At 47.7% G+C, this 14,065-nt stretch overlaps 1 protein-coding gene across 2 annotated transcripts in view; it reads right to left on the minus strand.

Annotated features, from left to right (window-relative positions):
* Positions 1-7,038, minus strand: part of CCDC120 (coiled-coil domain containing 120) — a 43,737-nt gene extending 36,699 nt beyond the window's left edge. Inside the window, exon 1 of one of the 2 annotated variants that reach the window (XM_079960079.1) lies at positions 6,885-7,038. The gene's annotated coding sequence lies outside the window, so the exon portion shown is untranslated. Of the gene's footprint in view, positions 1-6,575; positions 6,780-6,884 lie in introns of those variants that run through there. The other variant, XM_079960078.1, reaches the window with a different exon arrangement.
* Between the last annotated feature and the right edge of the window lie 7,027 nt (positions 7,039-14,065).

The raw sequence follows: 14,065 nt of genomic DNA on the forward strand, positions 1-14,065 counted from the left end.
CTCTTGCAATATTTTAAAACAACTAGCTGTTCAAAAGGTATTGCTATTCTGAAAGAACAGTAAAAACTGACTTGCCACTTTCCCCAGTATTCTGATCCCAACAACAACCAGCCCAACACAATTGGATGCTTCTTGCAAGAACATCTTCGTTCTTTGGCTCCAGAATCTGGTACTTTGAACATGAAGACACGTTCTGCTGAAATAAACATTATATTTTGCTGCCTATGTTTTGGATAATTATGCCTGTTCGTTAATAGGAGAAGCCTGGTCTGAGCAACTGTATTTGTAGTGGAATGCAACAGCCATTAGTGCAGGCCCCCAGTGCTTAAAAAAAATGTTTAGGGGTACTCTCATTTTGAGGGACGTGGGTGGCGCTGTGGGTTAAACCACAGAGCCTAGGATTTGCCGATCAGAAGGTTGGTGGTTCGAATCCCCGCGACTAGGTGAGCTCCCGTTGCTCGGTCCCTGCTCCTGCCAACCTAGCAGTTCAAAAGCACATCAAGGTGCAAGTAGATAAATAGGTACCGCTCCAGCAGGAAGGTAAATGGTGTTTCCGTTCACTGCTCTGGTTCGCCAGAAGCGGCTTAGTCATGCTGGCCACATGACCTGGAAGCTGTACGCCGGCTCCCTCGGCCAATAAAGCGGGATGAGCGCCGCAACCCCAGAGTCGACCACGACTGGACCTAATGGTCAGGGGTCCCTTTACCTTTACTCTCATTTTGACTCAAGAAAATCACCATTTTTTAGTTCAAGTAGGGAAAAAATAAATACTGTAAATGGACAAAACTACAAAGATTCACAAAATGTTTAGGGATATGCGTACCCCTGCATCCCCCCAGGAAAAAAAATACTGGGTGCCTGAGCTAAGCTGAGCTGGGTAATGACAGGGCAGAGGGCCTTCTCAGAAAAGACGCCCCATTTCTATAATTCCCTCCCCAACCAGGATGCCAACCTTCCTATATTTTCAGTGCCAAGCAAATATATTTTTGTTCTCCGAGGCCTTTAAGATGTGTGTTTTAAACTGTTTCGATCAGCTGCTTTTAATTTCTGGGTCTTGGTGGTGATTATTTGTGTTCAACTTGGTATCGATTTTATTGCTATTTTGTTTTGCTAGAAACCACCCTGGGAACACTTTGCTGAAGGGCAATAAACGTACAAAACAAAGAAACCATAAAGAAAATAACGTCATGGTTATTGGATCCAACCTCCGTCCCACAGAGGGCATATCAGGGAACACTGCAAATAATACTTGCAGCTCAGTTTTACTAAAATAAAACATACCTGCACATGGATATTGATCCAATAATTGCACTTTAATTGATGACGAAGCGTTTTTGGGTGCCAGCACAAGGTTCACTGGCTCTCACATTTAGCCAGGAGCAGGCGAAATAACTTCCAAAAGAGTCTAGAGGTCAAGGCTTCATGACAAGAAATGTGTTTTGGGGGCAGGAGGTTGGGGGGAGGACTGTGGAAATGAAACGAGGGTTGCCTAGGGTTGCCAGCAGATCTCCCGAGGCTTAGATCGGCTCCATACGCACCATATACTTCTCCCCTCAAATAATTATGAGAACTGTAGTTTATGCCTTGCAGTGCTGCAATGCTCAGCACCCATGACAAACTACAGTTTTCTTTGGGGAGAAAAATGTCTTTTAAATGCATGGTGTGTACACGGCCCCTGAGACTCAGTTGTGGCGGCTCATGAGGGTGGGCTTATTTTAATTTTTTTTAATTTTCTGAAAAATACCACCAGCCTCTCCTTTCAATCTGATCTCCCCTTTGAGAATACATTTTATTATGCCTGTATTGGTATTTGCCTGTTAGTAACGCCCTCCCACGGAAAGAGAATTGCTGAGCCAGAATGAAGGTGGGAGAGAGAGGGTTTCGCTCTAACTTCAGACTTGACGGAAAAGGCTGGCTATGTGGGCCTGGTGGAAAATTAGGCCCCCATCACACCAGACCCTCCGAGTGTCCCTGTTCTCCAGGGAATGTTCCAGATTTACAGAAGCCATCCAGGTTTCTGATTTGATCCCGGAATGTCCCACTTTTCCTTAGGACGTCCCTATTTTCATCAGAGAAATGTTGGAGGGTATGGAGTTATGCAACCCCCGAGCCAAGGAGCTCAACCTATACAACCTTTAGAAGACATCTGAAGGAAGTTTTTTAATGTTTAATGTTTTGTCATGTTTTTATATATGCCGGAAGCTGCCCAGAGTGGCTGGGAAAACCCAGGGGTATAATTAATAATAATAATAATAATAATAATAATAATAATAATAATAATATATTTATTTATACCCCGCCCTCCCCGGCCAGGGCCAGGCTCAGGGCAGCTGACACCAAATATGAATTACAATAAAATGTAATAGAAAAACAACAACAGCAAACAATTAAAATACAGCTTAAAATACAGCCTCATTTTAGTAGTAGCCCATAAATCAAGACCATCAAGGGAGGAAACATCAGGTATTCACCCGAGCCAGCTATCCATGCTGCTCCTACATGTGCCAGCAAAAAAGCCAAGGGAAAATTTATATACCAAATCCCATATAAGGGGTCAGAGTGAGTCTAAGTGATAAAATTATTATCAGTGGTGGGTTTTTTTCCTGGGATTACGCATGGGTACACAGCGCTGGCACCTTTTTTTCTAGAAGCAAAGCACTGGTGATGGACGTCCCTATTTTCATCGGAGAAATGTTGGAGGCCATCTCCTACTATAAAGATGAGGCCCCATGGAGCTACCTGTGAACTGATTTCATCATTTTCCCATTAAGCACTTCCAACCGGAGAGGGAGGAGACCCAGGAGAAGAAAGAATCTGGACCACTATAAAGACCTAAGCTGAGAACATCTGGTCCCACATTCTGCTCTCAAAAGTGCCCAGCAAGATGCCCACAGGCTTTGTCCCTCCTTTAGTGAGTCTAGGTGATTTTGGCCAAGAGAGTGGAAGCCAGGATTTGGGGTCTGTTGGGGTGGGGGTGGGGCAAGTACTTTCTCTGGTTCCCACTTATCCGTCTGCCTCCCACTCCTTCCTCTTCCATTGAAGTTGGGATTAGAAAGTTTGCAGGGGAAGAAGCTGTCACCTGACTTTAAATCGGCTTAGAAAGGGGAAAAAAGGGGGAGACCAGAGAAGGACTCCAGAGGAATAATTCTCCCTGCTCCTTCCCACTTAATGCCCCTTCCCATCAGGAGACAAGGGGCCCCCTCAAAGCTCCCAGCCATGCATTTGGAGGGCTTAACTCTCTAAATCCTTTCACCCACCGTCCGCACACAACACAGCAGAAGTCTAGGGCGCTCTCTTCTTCCTGTTCTAATCCTCTGCAACAGGTCTCCTCTCCCTTCCCAGGGCCAGATTCCTTTCTCCTGGACCCGCCCTGAGGAGGGGAATGAAGGAATGTGGATCGTGAACATAAAAAGTCCAGCTTAAAAGGAAAGCACTCAGGGCGTGGAATGCACCACACACAGCGGAGACCTGGACTGCACATTGCATCAGGGCTTGTGAAAACTATTAGCCTCTGAGCTTCAAAGACACACAGACACACAGACACACACGGTTTTTACCCCGCACTCCAGCCAAAAAGGCTCCCACGGGTGTGTGTATACAGTCAACTAAAACAAAACCATTGTTTCCTTCTCAGTCTTGACTGCATACACACCACACATTAAAGACACATAACTTCTCCCCAACAATATTGTGAACTGTAGTTTGGAAATTGTAGCTGGGGATGGGGGATAAACTCCTCTGAAATATGTTCTCCTCTCTCCTCTCATTACCCCCGCCAAAGCTTTCTTCACTGTATAATCAGTTTTTCCTGTTCCTGCACTTCCTGTTCCAGTAGGTTTTAGATGCTGCAGGCCAGTCTCTCTACAATTTCCACCAAGTGGACCCCGCTCACAAACTTGCAATCCTTCCCTCCCAATGGTAACAACATCAGATAAAGGTAAAGGTACCCCTGACCGTTAGGTCCCGGCTCATCTTGCTCTATAGGCTGAGGGAGCCAGCGTTTGTCCGCAGACAGCTTCTGGGTCATGTGGCCAGCATGACTAAGCCGCTTCTGGCGAAACCACAGCAGCGCATGGAAACGCCGTTTACCTTCCCGCCGGAGCAGTACCTATTTATCTACTTGCACTGGTGTGCTTTCGAACTGCTAGGTTGGCAGGAGCAGGGACCGAGCAACGGGAGCTCACCCCGTCGCAGAGATTTGAACCGCCGACCTTCTGATCGGCAAGTCCTAGGCTCAGTGGTTTAGACCACAGTGCCACCCGCATCCCTGCAACCCTTGCCTCCCAATGGTAACAACATCAGATAGTTGCTAGGCAATTCACCAAGTGCTTCCTTCCTCCCTGGCTTGCCTGGAGGAATGGAACAGCCCAGGAAGCGACACAGAAGCAGCTGATCTGCCTTAGACCAAATTTGTGTTCCTCTCACCCCACCCTGGCACATGCTGAAGTCGTTACTAATAACCTTTGGAGGTGGAAATCCTGGACTGGCTTGTGGGTCCTGATCCAAATTTGATCCAGGGTGCACATCTGGCGCACACATTCAAATCCAGGAATTCTAGCTTGCCTCTCTTTTGATCCAGCCCTCTCTCAGTTCCCAGGCCTGCCCCCCCCCCCCCCAGCCACTGGTTAAGTTATTAGTTGATGTGTGCACCTGACAAAAGTCGGCTCAAGTGATGCCACAATAAATTTGTACCACTTTGAGCTTCATGCCCCCTTGTTATCTTTGATGGAGTAGATTAGCACGTCTACCCCTCTGGTGTCTGCTTTCTAGTTACAGAAAAATCCCATTGATTCTTCCACCGGTGTTAGTGGGGGTGGGGGAGAGGAGTGGATGGGATTCACCACCAGCCCGGTAAATTAAACTAGGTCAGCCTGCCGCAGAGCTGCTCCCAGTCTCCCTGCACTAGGCCAGCAACTGCTTTGCAATTGGGAACAGGACCCAGAAGTTCCAGCTTCCACCATGTACAGCCTTGGTCTCCCTAGACTTCATTTACTCCTTCTGTTTGGGTCGCTTCCAAACACAGGGGTCCCAATTCTCAGGCACCCCTCCACACACTGCTGAGCTGTTGACCCGCTGTCTCCCGAGGCTTTGGCCCTGATCAGGCTGGGTCTCCTTTCATTCCGCTTTCTGCCCTGTTTCACTCATTCAATATTTAACCGGTCCCTGTGGCTAATTCGCAGTGTGATATGAGATGGGTGGGTGTGTTCCTGCCGCGATCGGTGTCAGCCCTGGTTACTACAGAGGGTGGTTTTGGTTTCGGCGTCAGGTTAATTCACAAGGGGATTGTATCTTCCCAAAAAGCACCAAAGACCCAAACAAATGGGAAGTGCAAGTTTGTCTTGCTAGAGTGATGCAGCCGTCTCTCTGGCTAGGGCTGAGCAACTGTGTATTCAAGAGGTTTATTTCTCCAAGACGGAAAGGCTTCTATTTCTGGGGTGGCTGCGGAGAGGAGCTGTTTATGCAGCGATCCTTCACCCAAACACTCAAGGTTCAGACATTTCTCCTGCACAGGGAGGGGTTATTATGCCAGGAATGCACTAACCCACACCAAATCACAGCCGTTTCCTGACTAGAGGAGGGGAAAAGGTCACAGTGTCCACATCCAGGTATCAGTCATATGTCATTTGTCCATCTAATGAGGTTTCTGCCCTCTGTTGACTCTCCAGAGGTGGGGAGAAAGGCTCGCTTCCGCTGCATGCCCCCTACCAACATTACCATATATAGCAGCTGATACTTAATCATGCCCACCAACTCACACAGATTCTCCCGCAGAGGAGTGGGAAGTGGTCTAGACAGGCCTGCCAGGGTGTCCTATAATGAGAGATTGGGGTTTTTGCTCTGCCACAACTCTGGGGGACTCACTTAAAGGCAAAGTGATGTGCTCTACCAGATCTTCTGTCTGCTGCCCTTACCCATTCCCCACAGTTCCTAAACCTGGGGCTGCATTAGAGCCATTGAACAGAGCCGTGGCCACGGATCCCAGCCCTGCCACAGATCTTGGTACTGGTGCTTGGCAAGCCCCTGTCTCTCCCTGCTAATTTACGATCTGTAAAATGGGAGCAATGCTGACAATTACGCTGCCTTGCAGGATAGCCAAGAGAAACATGCATGCCGTTATCTGCCTTGAAACATAGGAAAGGGGCGGACTTTAAATCTAAATAAAGATGTGATTTCCGATCCCTTGTCCCCTGACGCCCCTACAGAACATGCACAACACACAAAACCCTTGGATCAGAGCTAAGGAATGCCTATGGAGCACAAAGTCTTCCCGTCCCAATTCTGCCCCTTTGTGTTGTTTTCATCTCCTCCTCCTCTTCCCAGCCCCAACACATTGGTGGAAGGTTGGCCCACCGCCAAGGCTGTTTCCCCCTCCCCACAATATTCCCCCTCGTACCCTGAAATAGATGGGGGAGCGGTTTGGCCACCCACCCACCCCCTGTAAACTTTTAAGGTGGGTGGATAGGGAACCACAATAGAGACTCCAGATATATATATATTTTCACATACACACACACACACATATATATATATATGAGAGGCCCCCTCCTCAATTGCCCATCTCCCTGAATGCTTACCATTTCCTACCCGACAATGTGGATTCCCTCTTGATCCGGGTTGGGCTTTTCCTTTTAGCCGTGTAAACAAGCCAGGTGTGTGTATATGTGTGGCCGGGGTCTTCACTCCCAGCGCCGACCCCATCTCCAGCCGGCCAAGCCAGCTTTCTTCCGCCCCATTGGCAAGGGGGTCTCGGGGAATCTCCGTCCCGGGGGGGGGGTTCACCCTTCCCGGGGTTCCGAGCAGGAGGGCGAAATGGGGCGGGGGAGGCGGAGACGCCGCGGGCGGGAATGCGGGGGGGGGGGAAGGTGGTCTTATTGTTTGTTTACCTCCTCGCGTCCGGCCCCTGGCGGGTCATCCTTCTTTCCCGGTGGCGCGTGCGCGCGTCTCCCACTTTCACACAAACACAGACACGCAGAGGCCGGCTGTCGTGCAGGATGGCTGTTGGCTGCACACCCCGACGGACGGGGTGTGTGTGCGTGCGTGTGTGTGTGTGTGTGTGCATGTGCACGCGTGTGCGCGCCTTATTCTCCTGCTGTCTGCTTTAACCCTTCGGGCGCTGGAGACACAGATCTGAGCATCCCTGCTGCATGTATATGTGGGGGGGGGGGTTTCCTCCTCCTCGGAAGCCCCTCCACGCCCTTTTAATCCTGGAAGACCCTGCCGTTTATAATCTCAGGTGTGTGTTTGGGGTGCTGAGAGAGAGAAGACGTAGGTTGCGATTACCAGGTGAGGAGGGAAAAGAAAGGGGTCTCTGCATACGCATATGCTTTGACTTCTCTGGCCACTGGCATTTAAAACAAAGGACAAGATCCAGCCGATATCAAGTACTCCTTCATCCCGATCCTACACAATTTTTTTTTACCTGCAAGTAAATCGTTGATTTACTGATTGTTCCTTAGATCTGGGAGACCACCCGCTTTCCACACCTCTCTCAGTGGATTGATGTCACTCAATCTCGCCTGTGTCCATCCGAAAAATGGAATAAGAAGCTATACTAAACAGTGTGCTTCAACTTGAGCCCCAGAAGCCGTTTTGGATACTGGACGGGGGAGAGAAGAGGTTAACATGACAATAGTGCATCTGAACACGTGCAGAATGCTTAGGGATCCGCTGATAAATCGGGGCTTCTGAATCGAAAGTTGTTTGCTTGCAGGCAGGCTTGAAGAAGCTCCTCTTTAAAAGAAAAGAAATGAAATGAAATCACCACTGTTTGTTGTGAGAATGAAAGTGACTTTGCACTTTCAATGTGATAATGAGGAGCAGTCAGGCAAGGGTGAATGACAAAGACACATTTGCACACAACACAAAGATTAAGTCAAATATACAGCTGCACGACTGTGACAACTGAGAACTGCTGGCTTATTGGTACAATTATGCACACACACTATGGAAATGAATTTTAGCCTGGTTCACACACATGCAGGCTCATCACTCGATGTACGAAATCCAAAGACTATCCGCATGTGTGAATGGTCCGTCACAAACATAACACCGGAGACAGTTTCATGTTATCTCACTACACATGCAATAGTGTTAGTTATGTCAGTTCATGCACTCAGTTGCCAGTCACCAAAGTCTGATTCCCACATGTGTGTGCACATCATTAAAGGTAAAGGTAAAGGGACCCCTGACCATTAGGTCCAATCGTGACCGACTCTGGGGTTGCGCGCTAATCTCGCTTTATTGGACGAGGGAGTTGGCGTACAGCTTCCGGGTCATGTGGCCAGCAGCACTAAGTTGCTTCTGGCGAACCAGAGCAGCACACGGAAATGCCGTTTACCTTCCCGCCGGAGCGGTACCTATTTATCTACTTGCACTTTGATGTGCTTTCGAACTACTAGGTTGGCAGGAGCAGGGAGGGAGCAACGCAGTGGCGTAGCGTGGGCAGTGCAGGGGGGGTCGGCCGCACCGGGCGCAACATCTGGGGGTTAGGGTTAGGGGGCGCAAATCCACGGGTTAGGGGGCGCAAATCCATGGGTTAGGGGGCGCAAATTACTTGCCTTGCCCCGGGTGCTGACAACCCACGCTACGCCACTGGAGCAACGGGAGCTCACCCCGTTGCGGGGATTCGAACCGCCAACCTTCTGATCGGCAAGTCCTAGGCTCTGTGGTTTAACCCACAGTGCCACCTGTGTCCTGTGCACATCATTAGATCTACTTTAATGCTGTAGAAACCAGGCCTGTCCTGACTCCACAGAACTGTATGTGAAGCGCTTGAAACACACAGTATGCCTAGGCATACTGCTCAGAGGTAAGTGTTATTTAGTTTGGTGAAATTAGTTTGGGTATGGGACTGCAGCTAAAGTAGTAGAATGACAGGTACTATAGGTTCAAATGAGAAAGATGCAGGTGTGCCTTCTACCTGACCCACCAAACACTCACTCTGCACCCTAATAAAGGCAGAATTGAGCTCAGTGTGGGAAGAATAAGGCAGGGAAGGGTACAAGGGCATGACTGACAGCTGGAACATGATGCGCAGCGGGTATGGCAGACTGGAAGAGGTGTGGCAGGCCCTCTAGAAAGCCCTGGGAGGCAGGATTAGGCCCGGGCACCAGATGTTCCACCCTGCTACTACAGAAACCAAGAAGAATGGGTAGAGATAACAGGAAGACAGAAGGATAACTGACAGGTGGAATCCATAGTTGCAAAGCAGAAGTAGAGAAGAGAGTAATGAAGAGATAGTGAGTATATACATATACTATATGTATATCCTTAAGTGGATATGATCTCATTTTATTTTCACAGCAGCCTTGTAAGGTAGACTTGGGCTGCATTACACTATACCATGAGTAGGCAAACTAAGGCCCAGGGATCTGGCCCAATCACCTTTTAAATCCGGCCCGTGAATTGTCCAGGAATCAGTGTGTTTTTACATGAGTAGAATGTGTCCTTTTATTTAAAATGCATCTCTGGGTTTATTTGTGGGGCATAGGAATTTGTTCATTTTTTTCTTCTTCAAAATATAGTCCGGCCCCCCACAAGGTCTGAGGGACAATGGACAGGCCCCCTGCTGAAAAAGTTTGCTGACCCCTGCCTATACCTTTAAAGCACATTCTTTTTCCTCAAAGAATTCTGGGGTTGGGTGGGGTGGGGAATATGCTTCTAACACCTGCTTTAAAGTGACAGTGTGTTCAGATCCTTGCCTAGCCCAAGATTAATTTTACATCGGGGATTTGAAGCCAGATCTGTTCTTTGCACCACCCTGCATGCAGAAACGTAGGCACGCAGGACTCCAGAACAGTGCAGGCAGAGGGAGAGAGAGGAGGGAAGCACCGAGAGAGAGTGTTAATCCCTGCAAAGCCTGGCATTGAGCATGGAGGCTAAGGAGGTAAAGAAACTTAATATGAGAACTAATTGGCCAAAATATTCTGAAATTTTAGAACAAGAAGGTGGTGAATTTAAACTACAAAGTTTTGAGAAAATAAAGTCCAAGGTACGGGATTGGCTCCATTATTTTCAAATAATGGAGGCCTACAAACAAGACAGGAAAATCGGTTTCCAGGTGGAGAAATCGAAATTAGAAACAGAACTGTTAGAACCCAATACTAAGAATTTATCAAGAATGTATAACTTGCTGTTGAAGTGGAATACAATAGATGAGACAGTGAAGTCAGCTATGATTAGATGGGCACAGGACATAGGTCATGACATTATGTTTGCTGACTGGGAGCAGTTATGGACCACAGGTATTAAATTCACGGCATGTAATGCCTTACGAGAAAACATTATGAAAATGATTTACAGGTGGTACATGACTCCAGTCAAGCTTGCGAAGATTTATCATTTGCCCAATAACAAATGTTGGAAATGTAAAGAGACTGAAGGTACCTTCTTCCACCTTTGGTGGACCTGCCCAAAGATTAAGGCCTTCTGGGAAATGATTTATAATGAGATTAAGAAAGTACTTAAATGCAATTTTCATAAGAAACCAGAGGCATTTCTCTTGGGTATGGTCGGCCAGCTGGTGCCGAGGAAGGATAAAAACTTCTTTTTGTACGCTACTACGGCAGCAAGGATTCTTCTAGCAAAGTATTGGAAGACACAAGAGCTACCCACGCTGGAGGAATGGCAGGTGAAAGTGATCGACTTTATGGGACTGGCAGAAATGACCGGCAGAATCCGCGACCAAGAGAAAGAGACTGTGGAAGAAGACTGGAAGAAGTTTAAAATATATCTTAAGAGCTACTATAAAATTGAGGAGTGCTAAAATGCTAAGGGAGAGGAAGACGTAGAATTACAGCGGTAAATTTTGTTTGATTTAGGGTGAAATTGAAAGGGAGAATGAATTTATATTTAATTGGCTAAAAGGGTTGTTGAATAATTGTTAAAAATAAAAGGATGCAAAAAGGGGAAGGTATGGGGAAGTCCGAGAAAAGAGGCTTATGGAAATAAGGTTAAGAAATTATGAATTTATGTGTTTGTTTCTATGTTGTTTTTGTTGTGTTTGTTAAAAATTGGAAAATTAATAAAAAATTATTTAAAAAAAACAACAACAAAGCCTGGCATTGAGCAGCCAGCAGTTCGCACAGCTTTGTACACCAGGCATATGCGCGCCCCAAACAGACACAGTCTGTTCCTCGCTATCTCCGTCAGTTCCCGGGAAGACACCGCTCCTCTGCTGCAGGGAGGAAAGAGAGCTTTGCAGACCCAGCCCAGGAGTCCTGCAATGACACCGGCGGCTGCAGGGGATGGTGGTGTTAACAATGCAGGAAAGGGTACCATTTGCCCATCTGCCAGCGCTGCCAAGGGGCCCCCGCGCAGTGCTGCTCGCTCCATCAGCTGAGCTGCAACAGAGGCCCGGGCAGCTGGCAAATCGCCCCATCATTTCCTCGCCTGCATCTTAGGTGGGCTGGAGAGAGCAGGAATCCGGCAGCTTGGAAACCGCAGGTCGTGGCGACAGCGCCCCCTTCTGACTCTGCCTGCAGCCGCAGGCGCGTTCCCTGCGCCCACTTTCAGCGGGGGGCGGGGGAAGCTTTTGATGAAATTTGACTGATGAAATTTAGAGGCAACCAGCCACAGAGCTTGCCTCGGGGACCGCGGTCATTGGGAGGGTGGGAAAATAATTTACTATTTTTTCATTGTGCCGCCTTTACTTTTAAAAAGTTATATTTTCCCCCCAATGTTGGCAGCCTTGAGCAGCTATAGAGAAAAGATGGGGATGGTGGCACATGAAGGGTTAAATAAATCAAATAAATAAACAAACTAGAAAGAGGCTGGATGTGAACCTCAGTGGTCTTGAATTTGATGTTCACCCCATATATGCCTGTGGCATTTATTCAAATAGCACTTTTTAAATATTAAAAGTGATCTGTTTGTATTCCTCTCGCAAAAGGCCGCTAGTCCTATGAGTCTGTCACATTAAAAGAAATGAGAGTGGAAAGAACTGAAGGGGGATCTTGTGGCACGACAAAGACCCACAAATTTGTTATGACCTAAATGTTTTTGAACCATTGCGTGACTTTTCAGCTGTAAGGCTTCAGCATTAACCTTAATGCAATGTTAGATAAAGGTAAAGGGACCCCTGACCATTAGGTCCAGTCATGACCAACTGTGGGGTTGCGGCGCTCATCTCACTTTACTGGCCAAGGGAGCCGGCGTTTGTCCGCAGACAGCTTCCGGGTCATGTGGTCAACATGACTAAGCCGCTTTTGGCGAACCAGAGCAGCGCACGGAAACGCCATTTACCTTCCCGCCGGAGCGGTACCTATTTATCTACTTGCACTTTGACGTGCTTTCGAACTGCTAGGTTGGCAGAAGCAGGGACCGAGCAACAGGAGCTCACCCTGTCGCAGGGATTCGAACCGCCGACCTTCTGATCGGCAAGTCCTAGGCTCTGTGGTTTAACCCACAGCGCTACCCGAGTCCCTTTAGATAGTTAGATAGTTCAGTGCTATTATCATACCCATACTGCAGATGAGGGAGACTGAGGTTGAAGGAGAATGCAGTGTTTATAGATTAATTTTAGACTCTGGGCAATAGTCATATGGAAATCCTCTCTTTGGATAGTAATGTGCATTTGCTTCAACGTATGGCAAGCCATTTGGGAGCCTTCCTGCTCATGGGATTGTGTTTTGTTTTTTACCAGCTGCGCAAATTCGCCACCAGATACCCCACACTAAAAGAAAAAGCCTAATAAACACAAAGCATGCTTTGTTCCTTGCCTGCACCGTGTTTCACTGGCAGTTTCTCCAAAGGAGCCCGTGGCTCTTATGTACTATACAGTGACAATTCATTTGTGCATCTGCCTCAGCTCATTAACAGGCACAAAAAGAGGGAACTTTTCTTAAAGCTCAGATTAATGATTTTGTGGGAATCACAAAATTGTATCACAGAATTGTAACTTTTGCCCAACATGGGGCTCAAACCCACAACCCTTAGATTAAGAGCCCCATGCTCTCCCATCTGAGCTACCCAGGAGTGTCACATAGCTCTGACATCCTAGCGCTTTCATTATATTTATGCAAGGAAGCATTATCTGCCTTGAGATGAAGGTGCAGAAGAGGAGGTTCCAGCCCAAATGAAGGTGTTTTAAATTGCTTTGGGCAGTTTCAGTTTTCAGCACATTCTATTCTTTTGTAATTTGTGTACATGCTGTTCCTGACATGCTGCTTAATAAAGACATATGCCTAATGTGACTGATTGCTGTTCCTTTTTGAAAAACTCTGCATTATCAGCTTTCCAACATCACTACTTCCTGCCTCCACTTTGCGGCTTCCCTAAGGCCTTCAAGTGAGTTCGTGGTAGAGAGAGATGAGATCTGAACCACGGATTTTCTGCTTCACAGCTCATACAGTGGTACCTCGGTTTAAGAACTTAATTCATTCTGGAGGTCCGTTCTTAACCTGAAACTGTTCTTAACCTGAGGTACCACTTTAGCTAATAGGGCCTCTCGCTGCCGCCGCGCGATTTCTGTTCTCATCCTGAAGCAAAGTTCTTAACCCGAGGTATTATCTCTGGGTTAGCGGAGTCTGTAACCTGAAGCGTCTGTAACCTGAAGTGTCTGTAACCCAAGGTACCACTGTACAGTGGTATCTTGGGATGCGAACGGGATCCGTTTCGGAGCCCCGTTCACATCCTGAACAGAACGTAAGACGCAATAGTGCGTCTGCGCGTGTTGTGTTTCACCGCTTCCGCGCATGCGTGTGACGTCATTTTGAACATCTGTGCAAACCTGGAAGCAACGGGCTCTGTTACTTCTGGGTTGCCACAGAGTGCAACCCAAAAATACTTATCCTGAAGTGTATTTGTCCCGAGGTATGACTGTACTTGTAACTGCTGTTCTCCCACCTTTCAGTGCTACTTCTACAGCCTACAGGAGTGACAGGACTCTTTCACGTAAAAAGGTAAAGGTAAAGGACCCCTGACAGTTAAGTCCAGTCATGGCCGACTCTGGGGTTGCGGTGCTCATCTCACTTTACTGGCCGAGGGAGCCGGCGTTTGTCCACAGACAGTTTTTCCGGGTCATGTGGCAAGCACGACTAAGCCGCTTTTGGCGAAACCAGAGCAG

This window comes from Podarcis cretensis, assembly GCF_951804945.1.
Source record: "Podarcis cretensis genome assembly, chromosome: 17".
Taxonomy (NCBI): Eukaryota; Metazoa; Chordata; class Lepidosauria; order Squamata; family Lacertidae; genus Podarcis; species Podarcis cretensis.